Below are 15,429 nucleotides of genomic sequence, written 5' to 3'. Positions count from 1 at the left end.
GTCTAGGTCCCCTGCTAGATGGTGAGCTTCTTGAGGCCTCATCCATCCTTCTCTAGATGCCGTCCTTGGAGCCAGCACAGGACCTGCCACCAGGAAGTACCCAACACACAGTAAGACTCCACAAACAGCTCTGAAAATAGGGATGAGCGGGCAAGCCTCAGAGCCCTTTCCTCCAATGCTGGGCTTTCTGCATGGGACCGGCCTCCACAGAGCAGGGGAAAACCAAGGGCTCAGGGTGCCGCACCCAGCCTCCAAGGGGGCTGCTGAGAACCCAGGGAGGGGAAACCTCATCAGGCTGATAACTGAGCTGACCACAGAGCTTTGGGAGAAAAGGCAGAGGAGGGAGAGAATTCTCATTCCGGGGTGGCCAGTTCTGTGGGCAGAGTTTCTAACCCACCCCCATCCTGACTCAAAGCCCCTCCCTGCTGTCTGCAGTGTCTTAGGTTAAATTTTGCAAACGCCAGCTCTCTCAACGATGCCGTTCCTAAGCTTTCATTGTTGACATCTGAGCTCTGCAGAAGCGCTTTTTAAGGAGACTTTTGTTGTTGGGTGGGTTTCTTTTTAAGGTATTTTTTGTCCTTGTCAGTTCATCTAGAGAGTTTTTGACAAGACTTTGCAAGAATGAAATTGTTTCAGAAAGAAGGAGGGGGAGGAGAATGAGAAAGAGGGAGGGAGTGAAAAAGGAAGGGAGAGAGCGGGGAGGGTCATAAGCTGCCGGATCTTCAAGGCTCTAAGAAATTGTCCAGTTTTGGCTTTTTTTCCTTTCTGGTTTTTTTTTTTTTTTGCAAATGAATAACTGAGGCCCCTAAACAGGGGAAAAAAAAAAAAACCTGGCCAGTTTTTCCTCATTCAGCTAGTGACAAAGCCAGAGCCCCAACCCAGCCATGGGGATACAAGAGGCACTGCACCAGTCGCCGGTCACTTGGGATGGACTGATAGGGGGGTGGGGCAGAGTCACGTGACCCTTGAGTCCACGCCTCCCTCTGGAATTTTCTGCAGGTGAGGGCATGAGGGAGGCGAGCTCTTCACATTCCCCACCCCCTCACCCCAATAACCAGGTCGGGATCAACAGTCACTCCATAAGCATGCAGTGAAAATCTTATTCCTTCTCTGCCTGCCTCCCTAATTTACACGTGTCCCCCATCACCAAGCAGGGCCCGCCCCATGGCACAGAGCCTGACGTCCATCCACTCTCTGAGAGAATAAATAAATAAGGTTGAGAACAAAGAGCTCTCAAGTTTCAGCCAAGGTGTGGGCTGGTGCGGGAGCTGTCCTTTGCCAGGAGGTAATGGCTGTAAGTCAGACCACACTGGATGGAAATTCTGCTGCGTTTTGAAGTCCATTTGGTCTTATTGCTTGTTCAGCTTCTTAATGCATTAATGATAAAACATCAGGGTGAATATGTATTCCCAAAAAAAGTGCATTTAATCAATACTGCACTTACTCTATTTGGCTACGATGAAGTGGTAAACAGGAGTTAGGCGGGCTCTGTGAGCGTGAAGCTCTTCTCCTTCTGGAAGCCTTTCCCAGCAGAGGGAGGATCTGAGGGGTGTCAACTCCCAGGAAGGAAGTAGCCAGCCCGCAGGTCCTGTGGTCAGGTAGACAGGAACACAGTCAGATCTCCTAGGGAGAACCAGGTCCCGCCTCAGTTGCATGCCCTCTGCCCCCTCTGGCCTTAGGTGAATGCCTTTCCCTTTCCACCTGCAATTTTCCCACCTGTGAAATGGGGCTCTGATGCTAGCCTCACACCCACAGTGCAGGGCTTATCAAAAACTCTGGGATGCAAGACGTGTTTGATTAATATGGGTGTCATTGTGAGAAGCAAGCAGGTTAGTAGGTGTCCGGTGCTCCTGTGGTGCTGGCCATGGGAAATGCCCCATGGCCAGTTATTATCATTTTCATTTGCACACACCCCCCCCCCCCCCCCCCCGCCGCCCTCCCCTCCTCCCTGCCAACCTCTTTGGCATCCCAAAGCATTGTCTCCAGCAAGAGCTGCTTGCCTGGTCTCAGCAAGGCCTTTCAGCCCAAGTCTTAGCTCCTCATTTTATAGAGAAGGAAATTAAAGCCCAGAGAGGTTAAGTGACTTGCCCAAAGTCACACAGCTGGCATGAGGCAGAGTTCAGTCTTCTCATCCCTGAACTCTGTCTTCTGACCATGCCTAACCTAAGTGATCTGGGATGGCAAAGAGGGGGGTCTCCATGAATAGGATATTCTGTAAATATTTGTTCAACATTGATTTAGGGGCTGAGCTCTGTGGTGGGGAAGAAGCTCCTTAGCAGGAACCCGGCTTGCACCTCCCACTCAGCTAAACCAGGGCCCTTTATTTAAGGAGACCCACCTGACTTGGGAGGTAGTCTAGGGACCCTTCTAGTGTTTCTCAAGCATTTCTTCAACAAATGCTTACTGAGTGACCACCTCTGTCAGCCACCAGGCCACTGCACCATGGCCCTGAGGAGCGTACTTTCCTCCCAAGCAGCTTCTCAAAGGATTCCTTCCAAACACGTTGCCGCTCAGGGGCTTCACTCTGAGAAAGTCCTGTTAATACAATTTTGCCCATTCTGTTCCACCTCTGCTCCTCTGATAGCCTGCCTTCCTGGTGCTGGCAACCTCTGCCTCTTTACCCGGCTCTACCCCCGGGCAGCCGCTCCCTAGTGTATAAACAAAAGCACATGATACAATGACATTTTGATTGACCAGGCTGTTCTTGGGTCAATACCAAGTGTTCTGGAAAATTCAGGGAAGTCAGCAGCCCCGAGGGATGCTGATTACCATGGTAGACACTTGATAGCTGCTCACTAAAGCCTCCTTGCTCAGTGTCCTTCGGGTGGCTAATGGCTGGATCCACTTCCCCTGGGAGCCAGGCCCGCATTACTTCCTGCTTCTTCCTCACATGATGCCCTGTGTTATCTTCATTCTCTCTTCAGACCGATCCCCAGTGGGTCCATCTCCAACCAAGAGGCTTTCGTCTCCATTCTCAGTGTTGCCCAGAGTAGGGGGTGGGAGGGTGATGTGGGTGTCACAGCACCAATTTCCCCCAAATCACCAGGCAAAGGCCAGAGGAGGGGTGGGTGGGCGACCCGTCAGACTAGTGACATTCCACACCAAGGCCTGCTGTGCCCACTGTACTGGCCACTTCCCCGCATGCCTGCCAAGACCTGGCTCCTCACCTGGCCTCACGAGGGAGACCATGGGGCCCAGCCACTCCAGAGCTGGTCACACGACCAAGACGGAGTCTTTTATTTTATTCTTCATTGACGTATAGTTGATTTAGAATGTTGTGTTCATTCCTGGTGTACAGCAAAGTGATTCAGTTGTACACACGCACGTATACATATATATGTATATTTCTTTTTCATATTCTTTTCCATTATAGTTTACTACAAGATATTGAATATGCTCCCCATACAGTAGGTCCTTGTTGTTTATCTATTTTATATACAGTAGTGTTATCTGCTAATCCCAAACTCCTAATTTATCCCTCCCTCTCCCCCTTTCCCCTTTGGGAACCACGAGTTTGTTTTCTAGGGACCACGATGGAATTTGAACTGCCCGTGGGCCTCACGAGAAAACAGTGCTCGGCACCTGGGTGCCGCCCTCAGACCTCAGCAGAGTTCTTCTCCTGGGTGCGCCAGCCCCCTGACAGGGGTGACACACAGCTGAGCAGCAGGGCTGAGTCTCCCCCATGCTGTAAGGGCCCAGCTCAGGACAGCCAAATCCATTTGCAGAGTAGGGGCTCTCAGAGTCCCAATTTGTCTTCCCGCTGCCACGCAGCATCCTGCATTAAGGTCTCGGCAGCCTTCCAACAGAGTTTTGCTTTCAACTTTATTTTAGTGGTTGGGCAACTTGGGAAATCTGAATTCCACTGACACATTTAAGATCCTCTTGCCTGTCAGCCCATGGAGAAAATTCATCTCAGAGACACAGAGTCCTTCTGAGCTCCAGGCCTCTTGAAGGATAAAGACTCCATCCTGTTGGATGGGAAAGGGGAGGATCCCTGGCAAAATGGTTCCAGCAATGAGCACCTTTGTCCTGGGGCTCCTTTTCCCCTTGGCTTTTCGCTGAGGGAGCAACTGTCCTGAGCACAGGCCTTTACGGTCGCCCTTTGGGACACTTTGTTCCCTTCAGTCACCACCCTCAGAGCCATTTTCTCCACAGGCCCAGGAGCTTCCCCAAGGGCTGGGAAAAAACAAAAACAAAAGAACTGTTGGCTACACAAGGCAAAAAAAACAAACTTTATTTGAAATTAAACAGCTACAAAATTTCACATTTCGTTGGCAAGTCAACTGCCACTCAACTTGGGTGGGATTGGCACCTGTGAAGTCTGTTTGTGTGAGGTGTGGACAGGCTGTGTACAATGTAGGATGAGGCCTTAAGAAGTCAGGAGGCTGTATTAGGCAGAGTCTGTTGGCAAAAGAGAACCTGGGTCATATAATTGAAATGAGGAGATGGATGAGGGGCGGAGCTAGTCACAAAGGCCAGAAGGGCTGCGAAGGACACAGGAGAGGGCGAGGCAGTCCAGGGTTTAGTTGCAGCTGGAAGGCACCACCACCCCTTGGGACAGAGGGGTTGAGGGATGAGAGGATGTCTCCAGACCAGGCTCTAGGGGTTTCCTGATGGGACTGGGGACCACAGCAGGAGGGCCCATAGGGGGGGCAGGGCTGGAACCATAAAGGAAATAGAGCCATTGCCTGGCATACCACCCAAAGCAGGGGAGAGGAGCAGTACCCTGACTTTTCCTTTCCTCTCCCCTCCCATCTCTCACCAGGGTCTCCCCTCCCATTAGCTACATCCCACTGGAAGCTCATGAGTGAGAGATCCTGGGATACTTTTTGTAGGACTCATCCCCCTACAGTACAGAGAAGAATGGGCAGGGCAGGGATTGGAGAACAAGCAGGTAAATGGCCCTGACCATTATTTAAGAAGGATGTTGATAACCAGAGGTGTCCTTTCAGAGAGTGACGGAGGTCGTGGGGCACTAGGGTGCTGATCATAGAAAGAGAGAAGAGGAACTGTTAATGTTAGCTGAGCCTGGGTCTTCAGGGTTCAATCTAGGGAAGACTTTTGAGCATGTTCAGAGAGGAAGTGGGCTGCCTTAGGAGACAGGGAAGGATGAAGGCTGCAGAGGAGGGGCAGGGTCAGATGATGTCGCAGGCTCATTTCTTCCCTAAGACCATGACCCTGCACTCTTCCATTACAACGCTGAGAGCCGGCCCAGGCAGTGCTGGCTGGACTAGAGTGCTATCCCATGCAACAGTGAGAAGTTTTTGCTATGATAATGGTCCGTAACAAACAGCCCCAACAGCTCAGTGGCTTACAACTACAGTGCTGACTTTGGGCCCACAGTGTGTTGGTCGGCTGTGGTTTGGTTGATCTTGGCTGGGCTCAGTGACGTATGGATGAATCAGGTTGAACTCTACGCGTCAGGTTGGGGTTGGGGCCCCCCACAGGTCTTTATACTGAGGTTCAAGCTGAGAGTCAACGGCTTAATGAACATGCCTTCTTGGTGGCAGGGTGTAGAAGCTGCAAGAGGACTGGCAGAAATGTGCCACGTCGCCTGCAGCCTCAGCTCAGAATGGCACACTTTCACTTCTGTCCTCATCCCATCAGCCAAAGCAAGTCACATGGCCAAGTCCAAAGTCGAGCATAGAAAATCTGCCCGTGGAAAAGTCATGTCAAGGGAAGGAAGGAAGAATTTTAGGACAAATAACACAACCTACCTCGAATAATGTGCATCTTTTCAGAGTAAGGTGACAGTATAGCATGGTGGTTAAAGCCATAAACTGATACGGGTTTGTGTTCCAGCTCTGTTACGTCTTGGCAAATGACCTTGGGCAACCTTTCTGGGCTTCAGTTTCCTCATCCAGAAAATGGAAACACTAATATGCAGACCCTCCAGTGTGGTTGTGAGGGTGAGCTGGGAAGGCAGATGTGAAATGCTGAGCTGGGTGCCTGGCCTCTAGTTAGAACCTAATAGATGCTGGCTGGGATGTTGTTAGGAAGAATCTGTTGAAAATTGTGCCTTCTGGGGGCAAGGCATGCAGCAAGGAGAGGGGAGGAACATTTCAGGGAAATAATTTGAAAATCTCTGCATGGTAGGCTCATGAAAAAAAGGAAATTGCTCAGTAACTGAGTCATCCACTGAGCTCTGGGAACAGAAAGCCTGCAGGCTGGCACTGTTCTCCACTGCAGAGTTGACAGCTTGTTGGAGGAGGGATGGCACTAGGTGGGGGGAGGGGGAGGGCTGACTTCCTCTCCTGGTCGCTCGCTCTGGCTCACCCACAGCCCTGTACACACAGAGGTCCAATTTCTGGAACGACCTCAGCCGGCTTGCAGAAGTGCTGGTTCCCGGGAACTACCACGCTGCAATTTGAGAATTTAAATATATGCATTTGCTTAATCTTTTCTTTTAAAGAAAGACATAAATCCCTCCCAAAATGCATGGTTCTGCATCATTATTTATTCCTGTGCCTTCCCAGATCAAGTCCTAAGCTGTTGAAAGGGAAGAAACAAATAATAGGGAGACTTAGCAAGACAAGACTAGCAGATCAGAAGTCCCACCAGTCACGAGATGCCCTCAGTTGGGTGGCAGGAGTGTAGGTGTAGGTTTGTGGATCTCTCCGTCGCACAGTGGTTGGGGCATAGCTTTTGGAGTCAGACTGCCTGAGTACAAATTCCCTCTCTTTGCTTCCTAGATATGTGACTGAGTAAAGGAGCCCCGGTGATTCAGAATCTTCATCCGTTAAAAGGGGTAGTGATGGCTCCTAACTCACAGGTTCTTGGAAGGCTTGCATGAAATACCCTGTCTCTTGAAGCACTTGCTGTGCTGTAGCCGCACTCATTGCTTTTCTTTGTGACTGTTCAATGCAGTTGATAAGCACTCCATTAGCCAAGGTCAAGAATTTTATTCCCACGTGGAAACAGTGTTTGCTTTGAGGGGGAACCAGGAGGGACGGGGGAGGCACTCGGAACAAAACACCATTGCAGGCCGAACTCATCCGGGTGGCAGCAATCCGCTGGCCCTCAGCTTTGGAGGCTCAGCGCTTCGACTTGTTGACATTTCTGTCTTAGTTTGGGTTCCCCCAAAGCAGACCCTGAGATGAGGGTTCATATGGAAGCAATTTATTAGGGAATGATTTATTAGCAAGTGTTTCCTAGAGAAACTGGTAGGGGGGTGGGGAAGTGGGATCAAGAAGCAAGGGTGTGACACTAAGCCTGGGCGGTAAGTTTGGCTTAGTCCCACTGGGGACAGGGCATGTCATACTTCAGAGGCTCTCCATCAGGGTCAAAGGAACGGGGAGGATTTATCAGTCATTGGTCAAGGGCGGCCCCAAGACGATGCAAATTCCCAGGCGCTTCCAGTTGTCCACACACACGGGCAAAGTGGGTTTCAGCAACCTGCGCTCCATCCTCAGGTGCTGGCTCTTGGAGAGAAAGCAGGAGGGGTCCCACTGCACACAGACGTGGTAAGGGGACCCGAGAGGTTTCGGGAGAGCATGAACAGCAGCTGGTACAACACCCAAAGGTGACCGGCTGCTGGGGACGGGCTCATGTGAAGCAAACTCCCAATAGATTGCCACGTCTCCAGGGAGAAACAGAACCAGCAGGCACTCCTCGTTTTCACGTCCAGGGATCAGCCCATGTTCCCCAGGGAGGAAAGCCTGCCATTAAAAACAGAGGTTGCAGGCCAAGGACGCACTCGGCCGGAGTGTTGACTGCGTTTCGTGATGGCCCGGCGCTTCAGTGGTGATAAGAAAAGGATGGCGGGTGTTCGTGGGTCAGGATCCCACCTTGCCCTGATGGGGCTGGAAACTAACTCTCCTGGCATTGCCAGCTGCAGTGTGGGGTAGTGAGATGCAGTCTGCATTTGGGAGTCCGAAGGAGCAGGGTTCAAATCCTGACTCTTTCCTGTACCCGCTGTGTAACCTTGGGCAAACTACTTGGCCTCTCTGAGCCTCCTAAGATCTGGCTGAAATGACTGTCATCCCACTCTTTGTGGAGGCGATTTCAAAACCAGAGTCCCAGGTCGCTTCCTTACAGAGCCATGCGATCGCTGCTCGACCTGAGGGGACTGCCGCTCGGAAAACAGTGAGCGGCAGTGGTTATCGCCTGCGTCTTCCTCAGGGCTAGCCTCACAATTTTTTTCTCCTTCTTTTTAACGAAATGGCGTTCGTCTCAATCCACTCCTAAGAGAGTGCTCCTTGAAGCCTATCACCCCACTCCAGCCCCAACCCCTGGGCCAGGCTACTGCCTCCTCTCCCCGCCCCCTCCCCATGCAGTGGCCAGCCCTCTGCCTTCATTCCCCCGAGTGCCACCAACAGGATGCTCCTGTGTGTCATGGAATTTTACTCGAGGTCTGGGGCTGCCGAGAGGGGATTATGACAGAGCACAGCACGGGAAACAAGTTTCACTGCGGGCCTGGAGATCCCGGGCTCTGGAAGCTGCCAGCCTTCCTGATGCTCAGGGGCTTTCACTGGCCCTCGGTCTCCCCAGGATTCTCTCCCTCAGCGCTGCTGAGTCTCTCCCCTGTGAGGCCCTCACCCACACGGCGCCCAGGGCACACTCGCCACTTCCCACCACACTGGGCCTCCACAGCAGGCACGTCTCAGGGCCTGTGACCCCATCATACCCTGCTGCACTGTCTTAACCCCTTTCCTCCTGGTCCAGGCCCAGGGCCTTCACTTTTCTCAATCATAAATCCAAAAAAAAAAAAGAAAAGCTCCCCTAAGTTTTCATTTTTTTTCTTTCTTTCTTTCCTTCTCTCTTTCTTTCTTTTTTTTTTTTTAACAAAAATACAGCACAGTCCAAGAGGCTAAGAGGGACTTTTTCCCAGGAAGTCTGGCTCAAATGGCAGCTTGGTTTTAGCAAGAGCGTCCCTTCCCATCCTCACCTGCCTCCGTGGTCCCCTCTTCCCCAGCTCTGCCGCTCTTCCCACCCCAACACACACACACACACACACACGCACGCACGCACGCACGCACGCACGCACACACACGCGCGCACACACACACCCCGTGACTCTTCCTCTAGCTTTTGCATTCCTCCAATCAAATCAGGTCTGGGCTGGAGCCCTCCTGCCTCTTTAAGGTGACTTGGCATTTTTCTCTGCGTGGATCCATTTTGCTGGCTTTATGGTTTAACTGGCAGAGGGATGTCTTATTATTTCCGAATTCTTCCAGGCACATCTCTGTGACTTCTCCCCCTCCCCCTCTGCCTGGGGCGGGGCTGCAGAATTTATCCAGGGGAATCAGCACCGATGCCCTCACTCCCACTGCCCTCGCAAGGCTCTGGGATATTTTAAAACGTTGTTTCTTTACAATAAGAATGCATGTTCATTGCAGAAGAAAAACAGAAAATGTAGGTAAGCAAATATAAAAATCAGTCTTAATCCACCATGTAGAAATAGTCTCTGCTAACATTTTGGTAAATATTCTCCCAGGTTTTATTTTCCATGAATATACGTGCATGTCAGTCAGGACTCTTTCGGTTGCAGGCGACAGAAACTCAAACCCCTTGTTGGGGGCTGCATCGTAGCCCGCTCCCCTCCTTACCCCACCCCGCTATTCCTAGGCTGAAATTCTAACTCCTGGTATCTCAGAAGTAAGGTATTTGGAGACAGGGGCATTGTAGAGGTCGTTAAGGTTAAATGAGGTCCTTGGAGTGGGCTCTCATCCAATATGACTGATGTCCTTAGAAGAAGACATTAGGACACAGACAAGCACAGCAGGAAGCTCATGAGAAGACACAACCAGGAGAAAAGCCTCAGAAGAAACTAACCCTGTTGATACCTTGATCTCAGACTGGGTGGCTTAAACAACAGAAATGTACCTTCTCAAAATTCCAGAGACTAGAAGCCGTAGCGAACGAACGCACCCCTGAAACTAGCTGCAGCCCAAAGTGGGGTTTGTTTGATGGGTCATACAACTGCAGGAGTGACGCTGGGGTACAGGTGGGTCACATGGGAAGATGTGGACTGGGGATTCGAAAACCACCAGGAACTCACATTCTGACGCCCATGCCTGCTTCTCTCTGGCTCTGTCCTCCCAGAATGAGCTCCCTGCGCCTGGCAGGAAAGAGCTCCCCCATCTCCAACGGACAGCTCCACCCCCAAGGAGGGACAGGCCTTTGGTTTCACTGCTAGTTTACAAGATCCTAAGGACAGGTTTTGTTTTGGCTGTGCCGTGTGGCTTGCAGGATCCTGGTTCCCCGACCGGGGATTGAACCTGCGCCCTCAGCAGTGAAAGCACGGAGTCCTAACACTGGACCACCAGAGAATTCCCTGGGGACAGGTTTTGCTAGGCCTGGCTTAGGTCATAGCCTACTCCAAGGCCATTCAAGCTTATACAGGACAGCAGGGCCACCTTGCCAGCGTTTCCATGCCACGTTCCGGCCTTGCTAGTTGAACCCTCCTCACAGGTATCATTCAGATCCTTTTGCTGAGAGCCCAGCCAAAACTAGGATGAGGCAAGCAAGGCATGCACCTTAAGTGCCAAATTTATGGGATACCAAGAAGGAAGAACACAGCGTAAGCAAAGGAAGTAATCTTCTCAGGCAGTATTGAAAGAAAATCAAATCAGCAAAGCATGGCCCACAGGCTGCCTGCCTGTTTTACTAAGTGCAGTTTTATTAGGACACTGTGGGTTCAGCCATCCAGCAGTGCTTTGCTGCTGTAATGATAGAGTCTGCCAAAGAGAGAGTGAACTTCCCTGAGACACCTCTGACTTTGGTGCTGTATTAGTCAGGATTCTGCAGGGCAACAGAACCAACAGGATGCATATATATGGAGAGAGAGGGAGGGAGAGGGAGAGGGAGAGGGAGAGGGAGAGGGAGAGGGAGAGAGGGAGGGAGGGAGGGAGATTTTATTTTAAGGGCCTGGCTCACACCATTGTGAAGGCCTGGCAAGTTCAAAATCTGCAGTGGAGGCTGCAGACTGAAGGCCCAGGGAAGAGTTCAAGTCCAAAGACGGTCTGCTGTCAGAATTCCTTTTTCTCCCAGGGACCTCAGTCTTTTTCTGTTAAGGCCTTCAACTGATTGGGTGAGGCCCACCCACATTCTGGAGAGTAATCTACTTTACTGCTGATTTAAATGGTAATCTCATCTACATCTAGAATAATATTTGACCAAATATCTGGGTCCTGGGGCCTAGCCAAATTGACCCCAGATGAACTATCACAGGTACCTTCTATTATTATTGAATTTGTGATTGGCACTTTATCTTCTCCATGCAGACATTCTTTTTCTCCATAGCAAAGAAAGAGAGTCCTGCATGTGAGAGAAGAGACGTTGTTTTATGTCTCTTTGCATACGCTCTGATGTTTTCTTGCGTAGTACTTTGCACAAAGGAGACACCAGATGTTTGTTATTTGATGGGTGGCTATAAATTTAGCTAGCTGTTGGGCCTCAGTTTTAAAAAAATTTTTTTTTTTTTGGTCAAAAATTTGTAGGACCTTAGGAGGAAACTGGCTATTTTCAAAATCCAAGTACAAAATAGTTCAGGTTCAAATAGCAGCAGAAGAGTCTTTTCAAGAATGCTTTCTCTCAGTCTTCCAACTCATGCCTTAAAAGCACATCCAGCACTTGACCTTTGAGAGAATTCTGTAGATGCGGAATCAAAATCCCAGGCAGTCTTTGTCTGTGGAACATGAAACTTCCTTTTACAATTTCTTTCTCAAATCCTTAATCCTCACAATAATGAAAATGATTTATCAGATTAAGACACAAGTTAATCCCATCTGAACAACTTGATGTTATCATGTTTAATTTCAAATTTAATTATTTTGGTATTTAATTACAAAACAGTTAATTACCTTATTGCAATTATGTCTTGTTAAGGTAGAAAGAGGCTAGAAATCCCTGATAACGGGCTACCCTCAGGCAGAGCCATTTTCCACTTTATCACCAAAGCTATCAGCCCTGCTTCCTGATTTTCCTGTTGCTTAAGCACATCCTGTTTGTTCTTGGTCTCTTCCCTACGCTCCCAAAACCAGTATCCCAAGGCACATTCTGTTGTTTGCATTGACTGCTCCAACCAGGCCCTCCAAAGCCTTGTTCTTTGACACTTTAAACAGCATCCCTCTGCCCCCCTCCACCTTCTTATGGACAGGCGGTTGTATCCTTTTAAGATAGGAGTTGCAAACTTCAGTGCTTTTTGTGTCGCCCTGCCTGTGGGCATCTAACACCAGAACAGGGCAGGCATCATTCCGTAAAGAGGGACACTGCTCCTGGCTCTGCCACAGGGCTGTGGGGTTTGCTAGCTTTATCCTTTGGAATGAAGGGTCTTAAGGGAGAGGCCAGCATGGCTGGTGCGGTAGGGTTCTCCAGGGCCTCAGGGCACTGGCTATTTGCCCAATGGCACAGAAGAACTTTGACGTTTTTCACCACTGAGACAACTCTACCAGTGCATCCGGGCTCAGCCCCATCCCTGCCCACAGGGTCAGGCAGGTTAAGAAGATGCTTGAAATAGGATGAGGGTCGCATGTGGGCAGGGGGTGGTGGGGAACTGGTATCCAGGAAGCAGCCTGGTGATTATCTTGGTGGGCAGCTTTTTTCAAGAGAAATCCCAAATTCAAATTTTTTTTGAGAAAATTTCAGATTTTTAAAACACTAGAAGCCAACTCAAGTTTTTTTTTTCCCTCCCAAATACCTGTGGGTCAGCGTAAATGTAACTGGGTGCTGACCCCCTTCACCACTTGTAGTCATAGCTGTTCCACCCTGCATGGGGCTTCTATTTTCTCATCTTCTGTTTAAAAGTGAGCATGATAAACAACAGGGACCTACTGTATGGCACAGGGAACTGTATTCAATATCTTATAATAACCTATAATGGAAAAGAATCTGAAAAAGAATATATATATATATATATATATATATATATATATAAAAAACTGAATCAATTTGCTGTACACCTGAAACTTTGTAAATCAACTATACTTCAATAAAAAAAGAAAAAAGTGAGGATGGACTTCTGGCTTCCACTTAGGATGTGGAAAACTGGGAAAACATCACTCCCACCCTTACAACAAGAAAAAAACTAAACATTGTACAAATTCACAATTTCCCTTGAACCCATAAGAAAACTGAGGACACTGGGTAGATGATTAACTCAAAATCTAAAGACAGGCACCTCCAAGGAAAGACGGGATTGGAGCACTTGCTTGCCTAGAACAGACGTCACCGGACGTCACACTGGCGAGTAGGAAAAATCCGCCTCAACTCTGCAGTGACTGCCATGGGCAAAGTGTGGGTGTCGTGAGAACTTGGGAATCCCCTCCCTGGGAGCCACAGACACAGGGACTCGTCCCCCCCACCTCACAGGCTCCTCTCTGCTGACCTAGCAGGTGCTCATAAGAAAGATCGGGGACAGAGCAAGGGTCCTGAGAAAGCGTCCCCATGGTGCAGCTCTTGGGCAGGGGAACAGCAGCTGCTGCAGGAAGGGTCAGCAGTCCTTCCCCATAGAACAGCATTAAGCTGCTGTGGAAGGGCAGCAAACTCTACTGCTTTCAAGCACCCAGGGCAGCTGGAGGAAGAGAACAGGAAAAAAAAAACAATCTCCACCCTGGAGGAAGAGCCAGAGATACATCCTGGACCCAGACTGTGAAAGGTCTCCTACAGCTGGGGCACTGCAGAATCTCCTGGAAGACCTCACTCCTGAGGGACAGGGCACCGTGCCTGCCCAAGGCTGAGGTCAAATCAGAACAACACCCTTCTCCCTCCCACATTCTATGACGAGGACAACCAGTGTCAAGCGACAAGTGACAGTGTCTTATTGCTAGAAGAGACATCTTCTCTCAGCTGCAGGTACACAGGAAATCCTGAAGCTGAAGGCGGAAAGAGGTTAGAAAACAAGTCTGGAAAAAGTTCAAATGTCCTACAACTGGGGAATGGATAAACAAAGTGTAGTACTTTGTACAACAGGATACGGAACGGCAATACAAAGGACTGAACCCCTGAAGCACTTGTTCACACGGATGAATGTCACGTGCATTATGCTAATTCCTACATGCTGTAGGATTCCATTTCCATGACATTCCTGCAAAGGCAAAACTATAGGGATAGAAAACAGATTAGTGGATCCCAGTAGCTGGGAATAGGGTGGGGATTAAACCACAAAAGAGAACAGAGAAATTCTGGGGGATGATGAGAACTGTTCTGTATTTGGATCGTGGTAGAGATTCCACGACCCTATACTTTTCTCAAGACTTGCAGAACTATACACCGAAAAGGGAAATTTTTACTCTGTGTAAATTATACCTTAATGAAATAAACGGAATAAAATGAGGGTCATCAAATTATCAAACCAAGCACCAATCCATTTCTTCTGACCATCTTTTCTTTTAAGTTGGCTATGCTGTCCTAAGAAAAGTGAAACTCAGAAGCAAAGGACGGGCATGTGAATTAGTCAGCCTCCTTTTGACTGTAAAAGACAGACACTCGGGCTTCCCTGGTGGCGCAGGGGTTGAGAGTCCGCCTGCCGATGCAGGGGACACGGGTTCGTGCCCTGGTCCGGGAAGACCCCACATGCCGCGGAGCGGCTGGGCCCGTGAGCCATGGCCGCTGAGCCTGCGCGTCCGGAGCCTGTGCTCCGCAACGGGAGAGGCCACAACGGTGAGAGGCCCGCGTACCGCAAAAAATAAAAAAAAAGACACTCAACTCAGTCTAGCTTAGGTTCAAGAGGAATTTGATGAGAGGACTATATCTTTCACAGACTGGCACCAGCGGTGATGAGAACCAGGGACTCATTTCTGTCCTTTGACTCCCTCTCTCCCTGGGTACCTTCTCTCTCACCACACACTGGCTTCCTCTGAACATGGTTGCCAGCCTTACACCTTCACCAACAAAGAGGAACTGCATCCCTTATTCTGATTCCAGTTCAAAAGGTTCCAGGAAGTGCTCTGATTGGCCCAGCTGAGGCCAATCAGCAGGGGCAAAGGAGCAGAGATCCTATGATTGCTACCTTCCATTCCACATGGTGGGAGTGGGAAACAGATGCTCCCCTCTGAAGGTAGACTGCTAAGCAGACAAGACATTGTCTATTGCAGCTCATTATCATCTGATTGCAATTAATTTTCTTTTTTGCTCTCCAAAAGAGCTTGAAGTTCTTCTTCTAGCTTTAGTTCATTTCAATTTTGTAAAGTGAACAAGTGGCTATGGTGAGGAATGAAGAGGAGTATAAGGCAAGGTCCTTCCCCTCAAAAACAAAACAAAAAACCTCTGCATCCCAGTCTAACAGGGGAGACAGGCGCAAACAGCTCATTACAAGATCCTGTGATAACCACTCTGGGAGCACAGAGGGAGGGGGCCACCCAACCAAGTCCAGGGTTTCAGACAAGGTGTCCTATTAGAGATGATTGCAGTGCAATTTGAAGGTTGAGTAAGAAGGGGAAGGGCATTCCAAACAGAAGTGTAGGACCTGCATGAGTACAGGGGAATCGC

Source organism: Tursiops truncatus, chromosome 10, assembly GCF_011762595.2.
Source record: "Tursiops truncatus isolate mTurTru1 chromosome 10, mTurTru1.mat.Y, whole genome shotgun sequence".
In the NCBI taxonomy this organism is placed as follows: domain Eukaryota; kingdom Metazoa; phylum Chordata; class Mammalia; order Artiodactyla; family Delphinidae; genus Tursiops; species Tursiops truncatus.
The sequence above is the reverse complement of the archived record's forward strand: the minus strand, read 5'-3'. Positions refer to the sequence as shown.